The sequence below is a fragment of the Macrobrachium nipponense genome, chromosome 15, assembly GCF_015104395.2.
Source record: "Macrobrachium nipponense isolate FS-2020 chromosome 15, ASM1510439v2, whole genome shotgun sequence".
In the NCBI taxonomy this organism is placed as follows: domain Eukaryota; kingdom Metazoa; phylum Arthropoda; class Malacostraca; order Decapoda; family Palaemonidae; genus Macrobrachium; species Macrobrachium nipponense.
In genome coordinates this window covers 45,600,816-45,608,315 of record NC_087208.1, presented here as the reverse complement: position 1 = coordinate 45,608,315, position 7,500 = coordinate 45,600,816, and the positions used below count along the sequence as shown (strand labels likewise).

General features: G+C 36.1%; 1 protein-coding gene across 1 annotated transcript in view; it reads left to right on the top strand.

The window, feature by feature from the left end:
- Nucleotides 1-7,500, top strand: part of LOC135226677 (serine protease inhibitor dipetalogastin-like) — a 28,689-nt gene that overhangs the window by 6,879 nt on the left and 14,310 nt on the right. The gene's annotated exons all lie outside the window — the stretch shown is intronic.

The window sequence follows — 7,500 nt, the reverse complement described above, 5'->3', positions numbered from 1 at the left end:
TGCAGAGTGAGAAACACTACTGAAGCTTCCTACAAGTTTGGGTCTTTTTGGATGGAATTCTGTGCTAATCTGCTGACTACAGAAGAAATTGTTTCTACATAAAAACACGTGTTTTCGAAAATCTTTCATATTAGCAAGAATTTCTAATTGAATTTATAATTTCTGTGGTAGGTTATTGCTTAGAATCACTTCTTGGAATTTTCTTAAAACTCTTGTTATGAGTCTTTGTAAATTTGTGTCTCATGACATTTTGCAGAATAATAAATGAATTTTTTTTAATTATATTTCTTGAGGTTTTACAAGACGACAGATGACATTAATTTGTCCATGCTAGTTTCTTGTACAAACTGCTTTCAAACACTAAATTTTATGAGAATATTATTTTGAAAAACCATGCATTTTTTATGAACCTTGATAACAATATCTTGTGGAATAAATCAAGATGTGTATGAAATCATATTTGGTTGAAGTTATTTTCAATGACACGTTATTTCTCGAAAGGCATTGAGTAAGTATCATGAGGCCCATTCTTATTCTCTTGGATCCAGAAACCCAATTAATTAAATGGTTTTATAATTAATGAGCTGAAAATTAGTTAGAATTTAAATGTTCCTGGTAAAGCCAAAAGGTTCATAATCATGATCAAGGCTTCGTTTTTTTTAATCATGATCAATTCACACATCACAGCACATAAATCATCGGAGCAATGTAATTGATCTGACCTCAGAAGGAACAAAGTAATTGCTAAGACGATTTTATCTCCATTTTATACATTACAAAGGCCCTGAACACTTGGAAAACTAGAGGGACCAATTACCAGGGGGAATCTTTTACTGAATGACTTGGTCAGTTTGGTTAAACGATTTTTCATAATTAAAGTTGTCAAGGACTTTATCTCGTGCATGAATCTATCATTTCATGTAAAATAGTTTCAGCTGAAATAGAAGATAAATTTAAATTCTAGTCAGACCGCAAAGAAAGCTACTAGAATGAAAAGACAACTAATTTCATGAAAATTTTAAAAACTGTTACTTCAGTCAAGATTCACTACCGTTTCCTAACTACACAAAGTCATTGCTCCTTGGACCAAGAATTCTACATAAGAATAACGTTCCATTTTGAGTGCTATAACTGGAAAAATCTGCATGAAGACGTAAGAAATGACAGATTTTTATGCGATTTCATCTTGTGAGAATATTACCACATTCAGTGCAGTGAGATCTGTTTGATTTATAGTATCGTTTTAACCACAGGCAGAATTCCAATGCCTTAAAAAAAAGAAAGTCACTAGATGTGACGTAATATTTTCCTCAGTTTTCAAGGATTTCTTCGATTCTGTTATTGAAGAAATGTTATCTTCTTTGTTCTTCAAGTTACACCCCACGCGTAAGACGAATATTTAAATGCGTTCACTAATATACAATTTACGTATCAATACACTGCTTGCTTCTGCGTGTACAAAAATATCCCAGATACTAACGTTTTATAAGAGCAGAATATTTTATGATAAAGAAAAATTATTTTGGAAAACGTATTTTCCAAAATATTTTGAAGTAGTAAAATTACTCGTCATGCAAAACTGGGTTCGAGTAGAAAGATGAGGAGATAAACAGGTTTATACTGGAGAGTCAGTGTTAAAAATTAATAACTAGTGACTATGACATTAGTCATAGATTACTTCACATTTCACCTAAATCTCAAGGTTGATTGTGAAACTAGCCAGAATATTAATTACAGAATGATTGAGCCTATTCTGGATCAATGTTATAATTGCTAATGACCCATTTCATACAAGGCGTAATATGACCTAAAGCGTAAGTTGTCAACAGTATATTCTAACTTAAGGTAAATTAAAACGTGCTAAAATCTACGGCCTAATATTGCTTCGTTTCACAGCGGAAAATTAAATGAATACACTGTGTTTTATTAGAAATAATTTTTGTGTACCGTTCAACATGCACATAATTTATTTTTTACATTTTACTTTTAATAAATAAATGGTAAATATCCTATCCTAAAATTCCTGTATCTTTAACACAACGCGAGACAACTTTTTCAGCCCTTTTTAGGCTCCTCCATAGACCTTTCCTACCCTCCCAAACATGAACAAGAACAACAACAAAGTAGTTTGTAGGCTTACTCCCCGAATAACCGAAAATTCTCTGTAAATCAGCAGTGCCAAGGAGATAGCATCCTTAATGAAAAGAATACTCTAAAATTACTACCAGATTTGAGACTTTCATCCTGGCTCTGTTTTTCCAGAAATTCAAAGGCTTTTGTCCTGTCAAATGGAATGTCAATCGCCTCGTACTCTCGTTTCCATCGGTTCTTGGCTAGAAAAAGGAGCTAGGTTGTCTTTACCAATTGGTTTTCGTTCGTTAAGATGATATGCATTCTATATTTACGTCATGAAGATAAATGTAGATGAATCTCTTGAATATTAGGTTCTTTCGTGAGAACGATCTTTTTCGGAGAATTTCCACAATAATAACGATTTAATTGGGGAGTTTTCACAATAGGGTCTTTCTGGGATTTCGACAATGAAACTATCTAATTTGTAGAACTTCTCACCATAAAAACGATCTGATTTGGGGACCTTACCATGAAAATGAATTCTTTTGGAGAACTCACCATAAAAACGATCTCTTTTGGAGAACTTCTCACCATGAAAACGGTCTGTCTCGGAGAACTTCTCACCATAAAAACGAGCTCTTTTGGAGAACTTCTCATCATAAAATCGATATGTCTTAGAGAACTTCTTACATAAAAACGATCTCTTTTGGAGAACTTATCATCATCAAATCAATATGTTTAGAGAACTTCTTACATAAAAACGATCTCTTTTGGAGAACTTCTCGCCATTAAAACGATCTGTCTTGGAGAACTTCTCACCATAAAAACGATCTCTTTTTGTAGGATGTCTCACCATAAAAACGATCTCTTTTTCAAAACTTCTCACCATGAAAACGATCTCTTTTTGAGAACTTCTCACCACAAAAACGATCTCTTTTTTTTTTGAGAACTTCTCACCATGAAAACGATCTCTTTTTGAGAACTTCTCACCATAAAAACGATCTCTTTTTGAGAACTTCTCACCATGAAAACGATCTCTTTTTGAGAACTTATCACCATTGACAAAGATTTGCTTTGGAGAACTTCCCACCATAAAAACGATCTCTTTTTGGAGAACTTCTCACCATGAAAACGGTCTGTCTCGGAGAACTTCTCACCATAAAACGAGCTTTTTTGGAGAACTTCTCATCATAAAATCGATATGTCTTGGAGAACTTCTTACATAAAAACGATCTCTTTTGGAGAACTTCTCACCATGAAAACGGTCTGTCTCGGAGAACTTCTCACCATAAAAACGAGCTCTTTTGGAGAACTTCTCATTATAAAATCGATATGTCTTGGAGAACTTCTTACATAAAAACGATCTCTTTTGGAGAACTTCTCATCATAAAATCAATATGTTTAAAGAACTTCTTACATAAAAACGATCTCTTTTGGAGAACTTCTCACCATTAAAACGATCTGTCTTGGAGAACTTCTCACCATAAAAACGATTTCTTTTTGTAGGACTTCTCATCATAAAAACGATCTCTTTTTGAGAATTTATAACCATAAAAACGATTTCTTTTTGAGAACTTCTCACCATGAAAACGATCTCTTTTTGAGAATTTATCACCATAAAAACGATCTCTTTTTGAGAACTTCTCACCATGAAAACGATCTCTTTTTGAGAACTTATCACCATTAACAAAGATTTGCTTTGGAGAACTTCCCACCATAAAAATGACCTCTTTTGGAGAACTTCTCGCCATAAAAACGAGTTCTTTTTGGAGAACTTTTCACCATAAAAACGTTCTGTCTAGGAGAACATCTTACCATAAAAACGATCTGTCTTGGAGAACTTGTCACCATAAAACCGATCTCTTTTGGAGAACTTCTCACCATAAAAACCGATCTCTTTTGCAGAACTTCTCACCATAAAACCGATCTGTCTCGGAGAACATCTTACCATAAAAACGATCTGTCTTGGAGAACTTGTCACCATAAAACCGATCTCTTTTGGAGAACTTCTCACCATAAAAACTATCTGTCTCGGAGAACTTCTCACCATAGAAACGATCTCTTTTGGAGAACTTTTCACCATAAAAACGATCTCTTGATGAACTTCGTACAACGAAAACGATCTGTTTTTGGAGAACGTGATAAAAAAACGATCTAGAAACCATTGATAATTATCTCTGTGGTGCAGGTATAGCTTATTAGTATGACTTGAACGGCATTGCAAATGCTATGAAACTAATTAAGATATCCAACCACCTCGTTTAACGATACCGGAAGCCATTCATTCATCCTTGCGCTGTTTCCTTGTTTGATTTCGTCTTAAATATAGTTTACGTAAGATCCTGTTGTGTAACCGAGGACTCTTAGACACGGCTGTCCCTCCATTGCGCTCAAGTTCATCTAAAAACGTATTTTCACGCGTCACTTCTTGAATTAATCTCGGTCTGAAGAGTCACAGATTGAGAAGAGATTCTCGTATATTATGCCAAGTGGTTACGGTGTTGTGAGATCATTTTTTTTCCATCTGGGTTTTTCTGTGATATAGTTTCTCATCAGTGTGGTAAGCTTCAATATTACGTCTTTAACCCTCTACCACAGGGGAACATTGCCCTGTGATGCAGTAAGACAGAGATAGATTGACAAAACATTCTCATATATTATGCCCAGTGGTTACAGTGTTGTGAGATCATTTTTTTTTTTTTTTTTTTGTCTGGGTTTTTCCTGTGAAATAGTTTTTCCAATGTTGTACTTAGAGAAGAACGTCAAATATTTCATTAATGTCCCTCGGCAACAGATGGAAATTGTCCTTCAATATAGCAAGACGTACATTTGCAACTAGTTATTCTCACCTAATAAGAAACATTACTTGAATTCTTGTTTCAAGAGTAACTTTACCTGATAATTCTCCCAGAGGCCAACTAGGCAGTAGAAACATCTTGGAATACTGTTAAAAAGGAAATTATTTCCTTGGTAAATACTATGCACTTCTACAATGTTATTCGTGCCCAAGAATGCCCTGTTTAACATCACTTCCTTAGGGTACTTACCATGGCCAGGATTCCTTATCTTAAAAACCGGTTTTTAAAGCATCATCACCATTCTAATGTTTTCTAAATCATGGAAAGTCATACTGGTTCTCAGCGCCTCAGTGGCGTGGTCGGTAAGATGTTGGCGTGCCACCTCGGTGGTCACGGGTTCCTTTTCTCAGCCATTCCATTCAGGAGTGAGAGATGTGTATTTCTGGTGATAGAAGTTCACTCTCGACGTGGTTCGGAAGTCACGTAAAGCCGTTGGTCCCGTTGCTGAATAACCACTGGTTCCATGCAACGTAAAAACACCATACATACAAACAAAACAAAAACATGTTGGTTCTCTGATTTACCTAGAAGTGAATTTAAAATGGCAGTTGATAAAGAAGAATCAGTAATTGTAACAAGTTCTTGATAAAGTAACCTTCCAGGAAAATCAAGTGAAAAGACAATCCTTGTGGAGATAGTGCCACCAGTGCACCTCATTTAGTGCACTATAGGCATTGCTAAAGGCTGTTTGCAGCGTCCTATCTATCCTTAGCTGCACCCACCGTTTAGCTAGACATTCCTCTTTTCTCCATTCCTGTAGTCCAACTACGCCGATCCCTCTCTTCACTGTCTAAATCCCTGAATTACTGAAAGTGCCCCTCGTGCTTAGCTTTGTAGCCGAATTTCCATAAATCAAATCAAGTGGATAGAAAACGCTGATTCTTAATTGAGAGCCACAGACTTCATGAAGACAATGAGAGGGATATACCACATTGCCTGAGGCTACTGAATTACTCAAATTATCGTTTACTTTTATATAGTTACAAGAACTTCAGGGGTCTCTTTCCAAGTAAACAATGATTACAGATATGGCGAATATCTTTATTAAAGAAGCCTATGGAATCCGTGCTATCTAACTTATATCATAAGGATATAATAAATCTGGAATTGAGAACTTATGAACAGAAAGCCAGGTTAGGTTATCAAAACAAGCAACTTTAAAATTCATTTTGGAAATTCATTTGGGAATCGCCTCCGGAATTGGAATTCCAGACGAGCCACGTCTAGACAAAGAAACGTGACGTCTTCCTTCACAACAGGGAATGCTGTGTTACTATTCCAAGAGCTTTGATTACGTGTCGTTGGGTGATGGGATGATGTTCTGTTTCCTTGTGAGATTAATTATGAGTAGGTCCTGTTTCTGTCTTTATCAGTTTCTTTGAGGTTGGTATATTTTTCCTTCTAAGATTTTTTTTTTTTTTTTTTTATAAATACCTCACTTTCTATCACTACTAAGTCCACGTACAAGCAATTCCCTTTCTATTTTTCCATCTTCTTCAATTCGCTTCAGGAAGTTCTGCCTTTTACTCAAATGTACTTACAAATACTTTCATTGTTTTTTTAATTATAAGTTTACTTGAGGGAAATGAGTTGAATTGCCATCTAAGTCTACCTACTAGTAGCTTACGTAAGAGATATCTGGATTTCTCTCTACATATTTCTTTGTAAATATAATTACTAGTACTTCACTCTATACCTTTACCGATTTCTATTTATAGGCAGTCATTCAGAATTTCTTACGACCCAAGGAATGACAACATTCTTATGTAAAACGACACTGTTACAAATCACAATCGCGAGCCTTAAATTCATGTCTACTGATTTCCAGGACGTCCTACGATGTGCTCCTGTGCTCAGAGAACCCTGTCATTTGGTGGGAAAATCCAAAAGTCCTCACAAGTGTGTAATTCTCGCAAGATCTCTTAAAGCTCTCTCTCCGCCTACTCCGCCTACTGCTTCCAGTGAGACTCCTGGAACACCAGAACCCTAGGCTATCTCCAATATCTCTGAGTAATCTTCCAGAGGCCGTCTTCTCAGTAAAGTTCCCGCTCTACTTACTGCTTCCAGTGTGACCCCTGGAACTCGGGCCGACCTCCAATGACGCCGAGTGAGCTTCCAGCTAAGCACAGCTACGAACCTTGATGTTCCAGAGGCCGTGTGACGTCAGCACGGAGACCTGAACGAGGAGTTATTTAACTGCAAAGAAGGGCCGTAATTCGCTCATTCGCTTCGTGAGACCTGGAACGAAGAGAATCTCGCTGCTGGTGGAAGAGGTAAGTTGGAGGTAAATATTGAACGACATATTTTTATTTCCAGGCGTCTTCTATGGGTTCTTTTTTCCAGTTTTGATATGACTGTCAGTATTTATTATTCTATGATGGCTTTCCAGGAACCTTCCCTTTTTAGGGAATTGAATTTATTTTATATATTAGATTTACACATTTTCATTCCTGCACCACATTTATTTTGCGTGTATCTTTTGTTTCATCTCATTCGTACAATATTTAGAATATATTTCAAGTTTGCAAACACCTTCATGAGTTCACACACACACACACACACACACACA